This window comes from Pseudonaja textilis, chromosome 2, assembly GCF_049901715.1.
Source record: "Pseudonaja textilis isolate UNSWEBS1 chromosome 2, rPseTex1.2, whole genome shotgun sequence".
Lineage (NCBI taxonomy): Eukaryota > Metazoa > Chordata > Lepidosauria > Squamata > Elapidae > Pseudonaja > Pseudonaja textilis.
This window is the reverse complement of record NC_141991.1, coordinates 74,839,697-74,854,453: the sequence shown is the minus strand read 5'-3', so window position 1 is coordinate 74,854,453 and position 14,757 is coordinate 74,839,697. Positions and strand designations below refer to the sequence as shown.

Sequence of the window (14,757 nt, the reverse complement as noted above, 5' to 3'; positions counted from 1 at the left end):
GGTCTGAAAGCCAACTGAAAAGGTCCCGGTAATTTGTTTCCTTCAAGATTTTCTGAAGTTCCAGTGCAACTATCTTCTCAACAACTTTCCCTAAAAAGAGAAAGTTGGAGATGGGATAAAAATTATCCAGAGTAGTTGGCTTCAGCAAGGACTTCTTAAGGAGGAGGTAAAAATATCACCTTTTAAGCATTATAGAACCACCCTCTCTCTCAAAAATGAATTCGAGAGTCAATCAAATATATGCTGCCCAGAGTCCCTTTTGATAGCAAGAGGGGTGGTATATAAAATTAATAATAAAAAAATTAATAATAAAAATATTCTGGAAAGCCTTAGCTAATCAGGAGAGATATGGGTCCAACATACAAAGGGCTGAGCTAATAGTTCCAAGAATCCTGTGTACATCATTAGCACAAAGAGGATCAAACGCATCCCAGATCTCTGTAATCACCCTGGAATCTGCTTCAAGACTGTGGTCCAACTTAGACCAAGTTCAAGTGATCTTCTCCAATATAAGTCTTGCCCAATCCCTTATAGGGCAGCTGGAATAAACACTTGCAACTTAACCTTTCCTAGAAAGAGCCAAGTCACTCCAAACAGACCCCCTGTACAGTTCTTTGCAGATGGCAATAAAGGTGGAAAACTTTTGATGTTTCAGTGTTAACCATGGTTTTCATTCATGTTTGGTCAGGTTCACTTCCTTGTCATTTTCCAAAGGCGGTGTGGGTGTCTGCTTCATCTCTCTCAGGATATGCAAAAGAAGAAGGACTATATGGGAGCAATGCAATCCATAGTCCCAGCCATCCTCTCATTCCAAGCAGTGACCAAAGTTTTGGTCAGGCCATGGACCAGATTTTCATGAAGACCCCTAAGTTCCCTATGAAATCCAGTGGAGTCCATCAGTTACCATCCCACTTTCCCAGGTTCAATTGCAAGTTTATGAAGTTTATGCTCCATTTTTTCTCTCTATCAGAGGCCAAATTATTTTACTTAAATGCATTCTAAAATGCTAGCATCATCTTTTAAAATATAGGTCTTCTGAATTATTTATTTGCATTTTCCTTTTTTAATTTCAAAACTATCTTTTTCTTTTTCTAAATACAGGACCACATTCAGTTCATTAGTGTTTGTTAAGAATATTCTGATTTGATCCAGGATGTCAGTTATCAATGTAATTTATGAAAATAGAGCTGCTGTTTGATCTAGTTTTGATCACCTGTCTTTTCTGGATCTTTTGGGGCTTGTTCTGTTGCTGTCAATGATTCAAGCACTTTAATAGTGTCCTCTACTTTGCCAACATTCATAAAAACGTTGAGATGAAATGGAATGGCCCATGGGTATTTGATCTTTCTATCATGGAAACAAGATGTCAAAAATCTCACATCTCTTTGCTCTTAAAATATATCCAGAGGGGCCTCTGGCAAAATCTCTATTCTTCTATCTCCAAGCTGATCAGAATACATACCTTTTTAATTGCAGTACTGAATTATTTGCCTTTAAATATTTAAACCTGACAAATAGGTTCTGTAGTAAGTTTCTTCTACTTGCTGTCTCACTCTGTAGGCAGTCCAAGCAGAATATTTTTGTTTTTCACTGAGTCTAACTGAGTTTTCAAATTTTAAAGCCTACCCAATTCAAGCAATGTGATTCTTGGCTGCCTACAACAAAAATAAACAGTAATGAAACAAACCCATCTCATTAAAGCAATCCTCCCAAATATAAAATGGTAAACCAAAGGGGATAATTGAAGAACTAAGAGGGACTTCCGTGCCTAAGGAAAAAGCCAAGTTTTAATAGCTTTTTCTACAGGCAAAGGTCCTGGGGGATCGTCGTGTATCAAGGATGGGTATTAAAAAAATACACTACTTTGGCCCTGTAAGACGACAACGGTTAAATGAAAAAAAAAAAAAGTAACATGCTCTATCTGTGGAAGCATGTGGTCTGAAAGATGTTCAAAAGAGAAGGTGGTACATTGAATAACCCAGGTGTATACCATGTAGGGCTTTAAAAGTGAATTATCTATTCTAAACAGTCCAGCTGTATTAATAAGTAATTTCCAAATGAGCTTATAAAATGAAGTATTCTTTTATAGGTATTGACCACAGTTGGAGCAAATGGCTATTCCCTCAACTCCCAGTGCACAAAACCCATTGAAGAGCACTGTAGTGCAGTCTTCTTGTGAGGAACAACTGCCTAGAGCAGTTGTGGGCGATCTCTGATCCTCTTTCATTCACCAGCTCTTTATTCTTCACCACAGTCAACTACACTTTTCTTGGACCCATCTTCAGTTTGCCCTTTCTTCCTCCAGATAGTTTTTAAGGGCAGTTAGTTTTCCAGATAGTTTTCAGCATGTAGAACCTTGCTGTAATCCAATCAGGAGGGGACTAAAGTGTGAATGCTAATATGGAAGGCTTCCTGATCCGAGATTAGATGCAATTGGCATCTATAGTTGTACAAAGGATCCTCTGACCAAATCTGGACACTCTCTAGTTCCCTTATCCAGGGGACCTGAAACATGGACTTACTCTGTTCGCATGGAAATAAATCTCTAATTTTTTGATAGACCAACAAATGAATCAACTACTCTTTCTCCATTCTGCCATCTCTTACTCATTTTTAACCAATGGCAAATTGAATATGTTGGCAAAAAATTTTATCCTTGGAAATGATGGCAAATGATTTTAGCCTTGAAAAAAAAGAAGCTTTTTCTCTAAACAAGCTCAGAAAAGGTTATTAACTTGTTAAAAGCAAGGTAACCTTTAAGGATTCTACTTCATCATTTAATGCTCATTCCTTCACATCAAATATTTTTTTGGGGGGGGAAATAATCTTTTTATAATATAGTTGGATAGTTTCAAAGAGTTCTGCAATATTGATTTTAGTTAATGGAACATATTCATTATGAACTCAGGTATATGAAAGTCAAGACATAAATTCACTAGTCTGCATCTCACTGATTTGTCAGCACTTAATTAATTGGAGACCAACAGAGCAGATTATTTTAGTCCACCTCTCAAAAACTTATAGACAGAACATTAATTGGTGCCATAAATGCTCTAGTGCATTAGCATCATGCTGTTAGAATGTGGAAATGTGTGGCCACAGGGAACATAACAGAATGCAATTTGATGTTTCCTCCCTTTAGGTTTATTCCAGCCACATTTTATTATATAGTCATGTAACCTTTTCTTAGCTAGTGAAAGACTAGCCTAAGATAAGAGGGATGTGATTTTGTACCTAAGCTTTCCTAATCTTGAATACAATAGAATAGAATTCTTTATTAGCCAAGTGTGATTGGACACACAAGGAATTTGTCTTGGTGCAAATGCTCTCAGTATACATAAAAGAAAAGATACATTTGTCAAGAAGAATCATCAGGTACAACACTTAATAATAGTCATAGGGTACAATAAGCAATCAAATCATATTAGGAAACAATCCATATAAATCGTAAGGATACGAGCAACAAAGTTACAGTCCTACAATCACAGGTGGGAGGGGATGGGTAATAAGGAGTGATGAGAAGGTTAATAGTAATAGTAGTGCAGACTTTGTAAATAGTTGGACAGTGTTGAGGGAATTATTTGTTTAGCAGAGTGATGGCGTTTGGGGAAAAACTGTTCTTGTGTCTAGTTGTTCTGGTGTGCAGTGCTCTATAGTGTCATTTTGAGGGAAGGAGTTGAAACAATTTATGTCCAGGATGTGAGGGGCCACAGCCCTCTTTTTGACTCGTGCGGTATACAAGTCCTCAATGGAAGGGAGGTTGGTAGTAATTGTTTTTTCTGTAGTCCTAATTATTCTCTGAAGACTGTGTCTGTCAGATAGCATATACCACTGAGGCTTTGGAAATATGTAAATATTTGCTTAGGAGTCGAGGACTGGGTGGGGTCACCGTAAACATCAGATAAAAATAAAAGAAAATTCCACAAAAAGTGGTTTCAAAGCATCTCTACAAGGCTTGGAGAAATACAGGTAGTCCTCGGCTTATAATCATTCTTTAGTGACCTTCAAAGTTACAATAGCACTGAAAAATGTGATTTATGACTCTTTTTATACTTATGATCATTGCAGCATTTCCATGTCACATGGACCTTTTGGCAACTGGCATATATTTATGATGGCTGTCATGTCCTGAGCTCATGGGACCACCTTTTTTTGGCCTTCTGACGAGTAAAGTAAATGGAGAAGCCAGATTCACTTAACAATTGTGTTACCAACTTAACAATGGCAGTGATTCACTTAACTGCAGCATGACAAACATTGTAAAATTGTACAATGGGCGCAAAATTCACCTAACAACTGTCTTTCTTAGCAACAGACATTTTGGGTTCAATTATGTTCCAAATCAAGGACTGCCTGTATTTCTTTACACAATAGGTAGGAATGTTTGCAGTCCATATTTTCAAAGAACCTGAATGACTTCATGGAAAATGGAGATAGTATCAACCAGATCTGCTAACATGTTGAATTGGAGATCTTCTGCTGTCAAAGAATAGCCAACTCACTGTGGGACAATTGAATGCTGTATTAATCATTCCATTCCGGTACTTTTATTATTGGTGACCACATTTTTGTCAAAATTATTGTAACTCCTGTATTTCTGGATTGACTTTCCTTATTTTATTATTATTGGCCACAGTTCTATCAAAATTAATTCAACTTTTGTATTTGTTGAATTGTCCCACAGCAAGTCGTCCCATGGTGAGTTGGCCATGGCGTGTTAGCTGTAGCGAGTTGTCCCATTCCCCCTTGAAGCACTGTCAACCCTATTCCATTGGTCATTAAAGAGAATCTGATAATACTGGCCAGAAAGTAAGAAAAATAACATTTCTTGCTGACTTGCTTAGATCCAATATTTTTTACCATCTGTTGTTTATCAGCTAGATTTGAACTTGTTAATTCCACCTGAGTCTCTAGCAGCCAAATAAATAATTCTACTATTGATAGGACAAGTGCTTTAAACCACAGCCTACATAACAGTTTTCCCATCTGGACATTTTTTTCCCTTTGAACTGTAAGACATATTGAACAGACAAGCCACTAGTAGACAAAATTCATTTTAAGTAATAACAACAGAAGCTGGCATTATGTTTGTTTCTCTGCGGTACAAAAAGTTGACACTGACAATCAATTTATCTTGAGTTGATTTTCAGAATAACACCCTGGCTTTGGTACCAGATTAGTTGTGCAAAGGTCTGATTGAAGCCCACAACAAGATCGCATTTTAGTACCTACACAATGTGAGTCTTCACCACTTCATCACCCAGGTCATCCTCCTTTGACAGGAGATGGAGCATTTTTATGGTTGCCTGGCAACCTATCGTGCAAGAAAATCACTTGCTGGATTTCTATTCTTGCTGTACTATTGCTGGGCTGTTTCCCTTTGGTGTTCAGGATGAGATTTCTCCTGGGGGTTGAGCTTCTCTAGAAACAAGCAGTGGAGGGAGAAGACTTAATCAACCAAATATTGAACATCTGTTATAATCCCTTGCTCTCTACACCACTGTGCTAAGTCACTAAGTAAGGGAGAACAGTAACAAGGGGAGTAGGGGAAGCAGATGCTGATTAGGATGTGAAAAGATTTGAAAATAAAGTCTCACCAGTCAAGCTGACTACATTACCACCTATATCCACATGGTTTTCCTGATTGTCCTGAATGTAGTTTCCTACTGCCGCCTTCTGTGTTTTTTTTTTGTTCCTTTGTCAACTGACTACCATCTGATGTTTCCTCATTCAACTGCTAACTGAACCTTGAATTGAATCCAGAAGCAGACTGGCAACCAATGCAGGTAGTATAGCAGAAATGTAATGTGTGCATTCTAGGAGCATCAATAACTGCTCATACCATATTTTGCACCAATTGAAGCTTCCAGATACTCTTCAAGGGCAGCCTCATGTAGATACACTCACCAAAATCTTTGATAGTTTCTCCTTTACAAATAGGGGTTTCTATTTAAAATCTGTTTGTAGATATATTTGTTTCCAAGAGCAGAAGTGGGAGGGATGAAAACTGAAAATATTTCTTCTTTGTCCCATGGAAAACTGAATTTACATTTCTGTTGGACATCACTTTCATATATCCAACAAAATTTAGCATTGTTCTCCTCCATTTTTCTGCTCAACCTGGCACCCTCTGGTTGTCTTGATTGCTTCACCCCAGAAAAAAAAGAAGCTGGGTAGGAGACCAGCATGGGGTTTGAAAAATGCAAGTCAGAAGTCACATTTGTTGAGATTTTTAAAAACAAAACAAAACAAAGCTATGCGGACAGTTAGGTTACATTACACTGATTCTCAAAAAGGCTTTATGGATATCATCATGTTGAAAGGTAGGAAAGTGGCAGAGCCTGATTAATTTTCTCTCATATTTGAATATTTATATGATCTTCCAGATTTGCTACCGTTCAAGAACCAACCAGTTCTTTCCTTTCCCTTAAAATGGGGTGGAGAGAAAGCAATACTTCATCCAAGATAGAGAAAACAAAATTAATTGTCCCACCATGTTCACTATTTCAGAAGAATGAATTAAAGTGCATACCTCATATGAGGGTGATGTATAAATTTGGCTTCTGTTGATGGAGGAAGAAACATGTTTAATCATTATCAAGAGGAATCATATGTTTGTGTCAAACATATTCATGAAAAATGATATTGGCATAGCTTATAAGCTTATTTGGGCAATTCTGTGAGATTAGACAATAGTATTTGTTATGTCTGTGTGTCTGTGTGTGTGTTTGTGTGTGCCTGTGCACACGATACTCATAGCTCCCTTTGTGAGCCTTCGTGGGGATTTTAAGATAGGTGTCTCCATGTCTCATACTGAGTTATTAATTTGACTCACTTTATGAAATGGCAGATGAATACAATGAAAGAAAAGCTAGTTTGCTAAGACTGAAAAGCACGGAGAAGAATGGTGAATGGTGTTGACTGTATTTAGCTACATTTCTTCCCTGTCTTCATCTTATTCCTCCATTATAGTGTGCATGCAAACAGACACCTAAACAAACTCTGTGTTAATTCTCTGTAATAGGCTTTGCTGATAAGGACTTGGAAATAGATGACTGTTTAGATTCTCATGCAACATGATGCCCATCAGAGAAGGGAGGGGCAGCACAGAAGCAGAGTTGGCAAAAGAAGAGACATCTGATACTAGGATGGTGCTAGAAATCAAAGAAAATTCTGAGAAGGAGCAGGGGATGGAATGTAGCTAAAGGTGCTACCATGGCAACAATGACCTGAGCCATTTCTAGTGGCTATGTTAAGCATAGCCTGTTGAGCTTAATCTGTGGAAGAAATGGTAGTGATCCCAAAATGAATTAAGCAGTTTTTTGTCCTTCTGAAGGCTCATTTGTTCATGTCTGGCATGAAGTCTATGATTTGCCTGAGGGTGAGACCAACAAAACACCATGAGATCCATCATAACAATGCAGATAGTATGAAGGCTGTGCCAAAAGAGAGACAGGAAGAACATGGTCAAAGTTGTACCTGTCAGAAGGTTATTAATAAATTCCAAAACAACTGCTAATTCATCTGACTGAAAGATATGGAAAGTTTACCACTAAATTCTGTAAGCCTGTGTGTTAAATCTACAATATATAAGACTAGCTCTAGTATTTAGAAACCTAAAGAATTGTGTTGATCCTGGGTACATGCATAACATAACTTGCAAATATGAGCTTACTTAGAGTGGCTCCAAGGCTATAAGTGGTCTGGCACTTTTGTATTAGTCTGAGAGGGAAAAGCGCTTCCAAAGGAATGCAAAATAATTAATGAATCAGAAAAGTGTCTTGACTAAGCCAGGAAATTGCTTTTTACTGTTTTTTAAGTAAATAAAAATGGGCCCCAAACAAGTAACAAAACTTGGGAAGTTATGTGGTCTCACCTCTTTCAATCAGATTTCTTGGATTTGTAGACATATCCCATCAGAGTATTTTTTTTTTCTAATCCCTTTTCTGAGTTTTGTGTAGTACTGAAAATCCTGAAAAAGCAATTGTATGATGTGTATTTATGTATGCACAGTGTTACTTTAGAACACATGAAACATCTATTATCATTTAGTTTTTGTGAACTAATATACCATGGCTTGTTCCTGCTCTATAAACTCCATCTTATTGCCACTTGTAAACCCAGCATTAAATCTTAATTAATTCTTAGGTTTGTATGAGACTTATGTTCTGTCACAATTTTTACTCAAAGGTTAATCAGTCGAAACATGAACTAAGAACAGTGATTCCACCACCAGGGACATGACAAATTTTCCAATTCTTTACTTGGAAACAAAAGGAATTTAGTGTATGTATTCAGTGTTTATTTACGTTAATTAAAACACTTATATACCAATCCCACTTAAAACAACTCTGGATAGGTTACAACCACTAAAGCAATATGAAATAGTGTAAAATTAAGAGCAAACACCAACACCACCCCAAAACAGGAAAAAACTAGGAAAGAAACACCTGGTGCCACAGCCACACTAGGTATCCAATAAACTTAATGAACCTGGAAATCTCAGATATGCAAAAATTGAGGCGAAAGTGCATTCCTCTCCCTATTGCCCTAGCCTTTTTCTATTATCATCACATCATCTCGGAAAAAAAGGGGGAATCCATTGCAAGTTACAATTGGTCTAAGGTTTGGCAGGAGTATTACACAGAAGGTCACCAGGCCGATGTGATAGATTAACAGTGCAGAAAACCAATGGTCTAGTTTTTTGGAAGTTCTATGGAAGGTATAGCGCATAAGAGATGATCTTGGCAAAAATACGCAAGAACTGTTACAATAGGCAAAAGGGGGATGAAGCATTAAAAAAAAATCCAGAAAACTGAGTCAACATTCAGACATATCTCAGGAAGATGTCATCCCAATTCAGTTGTCTTTTTGGAAGCTGATACAGCATTGAAAATATTGTTCCAGGATACTATTTGTTGCTTCTCGCTATCAAACTGAGGGATGACAGATGGACTCTTAGATTTTGGATTAAAATTCTTCTGAACTGGGAAGTGAAGACATGATCCTGAGACCAGATGTTCACGTAATCCATGAAGCCAAAGCAAGTGACATAGGAACACTTGAGATGATTATCTGATTGTGAATAACCACAAACAAGGAATGGAATGTACCAATTTTGAGAAGGTTTTGATGATCACCATGATTGTGGTTGCTCCCTTAGACTTGGATAGATAAGTAATAAAGTCCAAGGGTTGTAGTGATTATAGTTTTTAACAATGGCAGCAGGAATCCTGAAAACTGAATCACTAGTATCAATCAATCAACGTCACATTGATTGCCAGAAAATATTAGTAACTTCTCAACCAGGAAAGCTGTCTCAGCCTCCAAATGGCAAACCAAATGTCAAAATGTTTAATTCATCTGACCTCGAACTGAAAAACAATTTACACAGAGATTTTCACAACAAATGAATTGTTCATTCCTTAATTATTTTAATTGAAAACCACTAAGGAATGCAAACGACATTTCCTGAAAGTTAATTTGAATAGTATAAAGCATTGATGGCCAAGTAGAGTAAAAAGACTGACCTATTAAACCAGTACTTTCTATGGTTCTCGGAAGGTGGGTTTCAATGCATCTGAATTGACTTAAATTTTCTTGTTCAAGTCGTATATAAGTATTCATTCCTTTTGCACTATCATGTTTGGGTTTTTTTTCAGATTTGGAGTCATTCGTTGTTCCTGTTCACTGATTCATTGTTTTAAATTTTTCTTTTGCATCTTATTTATATCTCCAACAGAATATCTATTGAAAACAAGGAATATGTAAAACGAAATAGACCTCATATAACTTTGAGCAATAATAACCTGAGCATACTGTTAGGTTACTATCATCAGTGTTACATTTCAACGCTGAATCCACAAAGCCAAAAGAAAAAAAACAAAACCCATATCCAAACCTAAAACCAAACCCAAACCTAAATCCAAACCACATTATGGCTGAATACAAAGTGTGGGGAAGAGAGCTGGACAGGCATCTCAAGGTGAAGGGTTCCTTCAGGTCGGTAGCAATGACTTTTTTTGTTTAGCTCCCGATAGGAATCAGGTTAACCACTATCTGCATGGAATTAATTCTTGAGCATTAAAAACAATATCCGCTTGTCCTCAAGTAGGGACGAGGGCAATAGTGGATGGAAGCAAATGTTACTACATGATAGCAAGGGAAGAAGCTGGCATATCAGGCTCATTTAGACCACTTTCAGTTAAAGGCATCTGGTCAGATTGTCCAGCCTATAGATCAGGTTGGTTAGACTATAATTCATGAGAACAGCAGCATATATTCTTCATGGAATCAAATATTGTGGCCCTTTAAATTGTTTCTAATTTAGACTGATAATACCTCATTCAGAGTAGCAGAATAACAAAGTTGGAAGGGATCTTAGAAGTTTTCTAGTCCAACCTGCTCAACCAGGAAGGCCTATACCATTTCAGACAAGAAACAAAACATACAAAACAAACCATGATCAAGACACTAAAAATTCAGAGCCACTTCAGTTACAGAGAATATTACTGGAATCTGATCAGTGTCTTCCAGTAGTTAGAATGAGGCCATTCTTTAAGGACTCAATAAACTAATGGCACGTACGGGACATTCAGAAAGTATTCAGACCCCTTTCACGTTTGTCAATTTTGTTATGCTGCAGGGATTTCTAAATTCCATTTTCACTTTGTCATTATGGGGTACTGAGCAGTGGTGGGATTCAAAATTGTTTTATTACTGGTTCCGTGGGCCTGGCTTGGTGGGCGTGGCCTGGCTTGGTGGGCGTGGCAGGGAAGGTTACTGCAAAATCCCCATCCCCCCCACCCCACTAACCAGCTTTCCAGCTCCGTTCTCCTGTGCAGGGCAACCAAAGGAGACCCAGCCAATCAACTGGGACTCGGAAGGTAGAGAATAGGTGAGGGCGGGCCAATCAGAGGTGGTATTTGTCAGTTCTCCGAACTACTCAAAATTTCCACTACTGGTTCTCCAGAACTGGTCAGAACCTGCTGAATGCCACCTCTGGTACTGAGTGTAGATTAATGATGGAAAAAAATGAATTTCAACAACTGTAGACTCAGGTTTCAGCATAACAAAATTGATAACAAAATTGAAGGTGGTCTGAATACTTTCTGAATGCAATGTAGCTTCAGGGGTCTTAACAGAGCCTCTTTGCAATAGGGTTTTTTCTCCAACTACTCTTAAGTTTCCACTGATTCCATTCAGAATACTGATTGGAACAAAATAGCAACATAGATCATGAACACCAGCTCAATTCATTCAGTTTTGTGTGTTATTTGTTTAATCAGAATCAGTTTCACTGTTGACAGGACTTAGATGACGCTTCAATTCCACTGTAGATCCAGCATGGTAAGATTATGGATAATTTTAAAGGGTTTCCAATTTCTTTTCTTCTTTTTTTTCATTGCTGCATTTAATTTCAGTCCAGCTGAGTTTGGCAAGATTTATTTTTGAGTTTCTGTGCTGCCCTTATTTTATATTTGCTTTTTTTAACATGTAGGTATTAATACAGTATTTTACAACAAGGTACCCCACCTCATAAATATATATTACTTGGAACAACTTGCCTCCAGAAGTTGTAAATGTTCCAACACTGAAAGTTTTTAAGAAGAGATGGGATAACCATTTGTCTGAAGTGGTATAGCGTTTCCTGCCTAAGCAGGGGGTTAGACTAGAAGACCTCAAAGATCCCTTCAACTCTGCTATTTTAATTCTAATACTTGTAAAACTAAGTCGATTTCTGTAAATGTCTATAATTCACTACAAATCAGACTTGTAAGCTATGATCACTATCTAAAACAGGGGTGTCAAACTGGTGGCCCACATGCAGGCCACGTCCACCCCAGCTCTGAATGAATGGGGAAAAGGTTTCAAAACATCACAGGATGGCAATGTGACGTGGCGAGTTTGACACCTGTAATCTACAACTATAGGCAACACATTTCACAGGGAGATTTTTTTTCAAAAATAGTTGTGGTAGTAATACTCTTTTCTTTATATGGAATAAATGGTCATATATCCCTTTTTTCAGTGCCATTTTAACTTTAAATCGTCTCTAAATGAACTGTTGTAAGTCAAGGACTAGCCGTATTAAATACTATGGGTAGGCATATTTCTATGGCTACTCTCATTATTGTTTGTTTATTTATTAAATTTGTATGCAGCCAAACCTTTTATACTTACAGTGGCTTGCAATACCGTAGAAGCACGATGAAATAAATGTCCATTGTAAAATAACAATGGACTAAATTGGACTAAAATAAGAAATGTGGACTACAATTTCACAAATCAACACAAAATAGATACAATGTATAATACCAAATAACTGATTGATATAATTTTGTTCCAGATGGTGCATTTCCCCCTTTAGACCTCCCAGAACAGCATGAAAGTCTATTGGTAAAACTGTTGTTTTCTCCTTTTTTTAATGACCGAGATGAAGCACTTTTGAACTCCCGCTCTGACATCTGCTACATGAAGGTGATGGAAATGTAGCCTTTTCTCGGGTGATGCACTATTTAAATCAACTATTTTATTTCTCCAACACATTCAAGGTCTCTCTTTATTGCTGAAAAGATACTCAGATCATGCATTGTCTGGATGTGAATTATTCAGCAACAACTGCCTGCAAGATTAGAGCAGAAGCTCCACTAATTACAGATAAAAGAAAACAATTTTAAGTATTTGGTAAGTCTATATAAGTAATTAACCTATTCACCTTGCCCCCTAATCTTCCCCTGAATGAGAAGTGTCAGCCTCTCTTTTCGGTATCACTAAGAGCTGCTTTGTAATGAAATCACTAGACATTCAATACTCTCTGTCCAAACTAATTAACCCAACAGGTCCAGAACAATGGAACTAAATCTATATTTTAAAAAAGAAATATTTCTTTCTATCCTTTGTCCTCCACATTTTTATCCACTTTATTGTTTATTATTGTTCACATCCTCAACTTTTTTCCTCTAATTTTAACTCTAACTAAATCACTGTGGATGCAACAAAGTTTAACTTAAATATTTTTATTTCCTATGGATTTGATTATTTTCCCCCTCCACTTAAATGAACAAATGTAGAAGAACCTAAATGTTTGTTTGTTGATGATGTTTCATATCTTCCCCATCTTTGTTTCCAGCACCTATATGTTGAAATCCCTCTTTTCTTTCCAGATCAATTCATTCTATTTCCCCACCACTTCTGGGTTTTTTCCAGATTCTAGCTGCTTCTTTTACTTGTCTGAAGAGTAGGGGTGTCCACAGAGAAACCCTGGTGGTGGGATACTTGATGCTCTCTTGCTAACTGCGGCTGATGTTACCTAGTTTGATAATGAAATATCTGCAAGAAGACCACCAAGCGCAGAGCCCACTAAGGACCCCAAAGTTCAACTGTGAGTTATACACATTTTCCTTCTGCTGGAATACTTGGTTTCTTGATGTTTCACCAGTAACTGTGACTGGCACCTTCACCATCATTAAACTATGAAGCCCAACGCTGTCTGACCTGAGGTTTGGAGATGAGTTGATGAGCAGCACAATGGTGGACTCTAAACTATTCTAAACTATCATAAACTAGTTACTGTATTCTCTTAGATGTTTCTGAATTTGCTTTTTTCCTCATATGTTATTTGATACAATTTTTTATCATTTACTGCTGCTTTTTTATATTAGCTTCCTTTCTTTATAGTGACCCTGTCTGTGTATTATTTGAGTGTGTGTGTGTGTGTGAGAGAGAGAGAGAGAGACAGAGACAGGGGAGAGGGAGAGAGAGAGACAGGGGGAGAGAGAGAGGGAGAGAAAGAAAGACAGAGACAGAGACAGGGGGAGAGGGAAGGAGGGAGAGGGAGGGAGAGAGAGAGAGACAGAGACAGGGGGAGAGGGAGAGGGAGAGAGAGGGGAGAGGGAGAGAGGGGGAGAGAGAGAGAGAGACAGAGAGAGAGAGAGAGACAGGGGAGAGGGGAGAGAGAGAGGGAGAGAGACAGACAGAGAGAGAGAGACAGGGAGAGGGGAGGGAGAGGAGAGGGAGAGAGACAGACAGAGAGAGAGAGAGAGAGACAGGGGGAGAGGGGGAGGGAGAGGAGAGGGAGAGAGACAGACAGAGACAGAGACAGGGGGAGAGGGAGAGGGAGAGGGAGGGAGAGAGAGAGAGAGAGAGAGACAGGGGAGAGGGAGAGGGAGAGGGAGGGAGAGCGAGAGACAGAGACAGGGAATGAGGGGAGGGAGAGAGAGAGAGAGAGAGAGAGAGAGAGAGAGAGAGAGAGAGAGAAACAGATAGATCAGAATATTTTAAACACCTGAGGGCAGGACAAGAAGCAATGGATGGAAACTAATCAAGGAGAGAAGAACCTAGAACAAAGGAGAAATTTCCTGACAGTGAGAACAATTAATCAGTGAAACGACTTTGCCTCCAGAAGAGGGTGATCCAACACTGGAAGAGTTTTTAAGGAGAGATTGGACAGCCATTTTTCTGAAATGGTATAGGGTTTCCTGCCTGAGCAGGGTTTGAACTAGAAGACCTATCCTACTCTGTTATTCTGTCATAATTTTTCCATATCAGTCTTCTTAAACATTTAAATATTTATGAAAGGATTTATAATACGGACAGCACATCATAATATTCAGTGGATATATTCTCACATGAAAAAGATCTCTGCTCCCATTTTAAAGACTCAAAGCAGGCTGTGTATTCTAAGGGTAATTTCACAGGAAATTCATATATCTCTTAGACTAATTTCTTCACAAAATAATGCAGCTGTGGTCAATT

The 14,757-nt window shown here is 38.0% G+C and overlaps 1 long non-coding RNA gene across 1 annotated transcript in view; it reads left to right on the top strand.

Moving 5' to 3' along the window:
* The window catches only part of LOC148126917 (uncharacterized), a 40,763-nt gene extending 27,119 nt beyond the window's left edge, over window positions 1-13,644 (top strand). The window contains exons 2-3 of the long non-coding RNA XR_015741713.1: window positions 12,555-12,687; window positions 13,167-13,644. This is a non-coding gene — a long non-coding RNA (uncharacterized LOC148126917). The remainder of the gene's footprint in view (window positions 1-12,554; window positions 12,688-13,166) is intronic.
* Window positions 13,645-14,757: the final 1,113 nt, after the last annotated feature.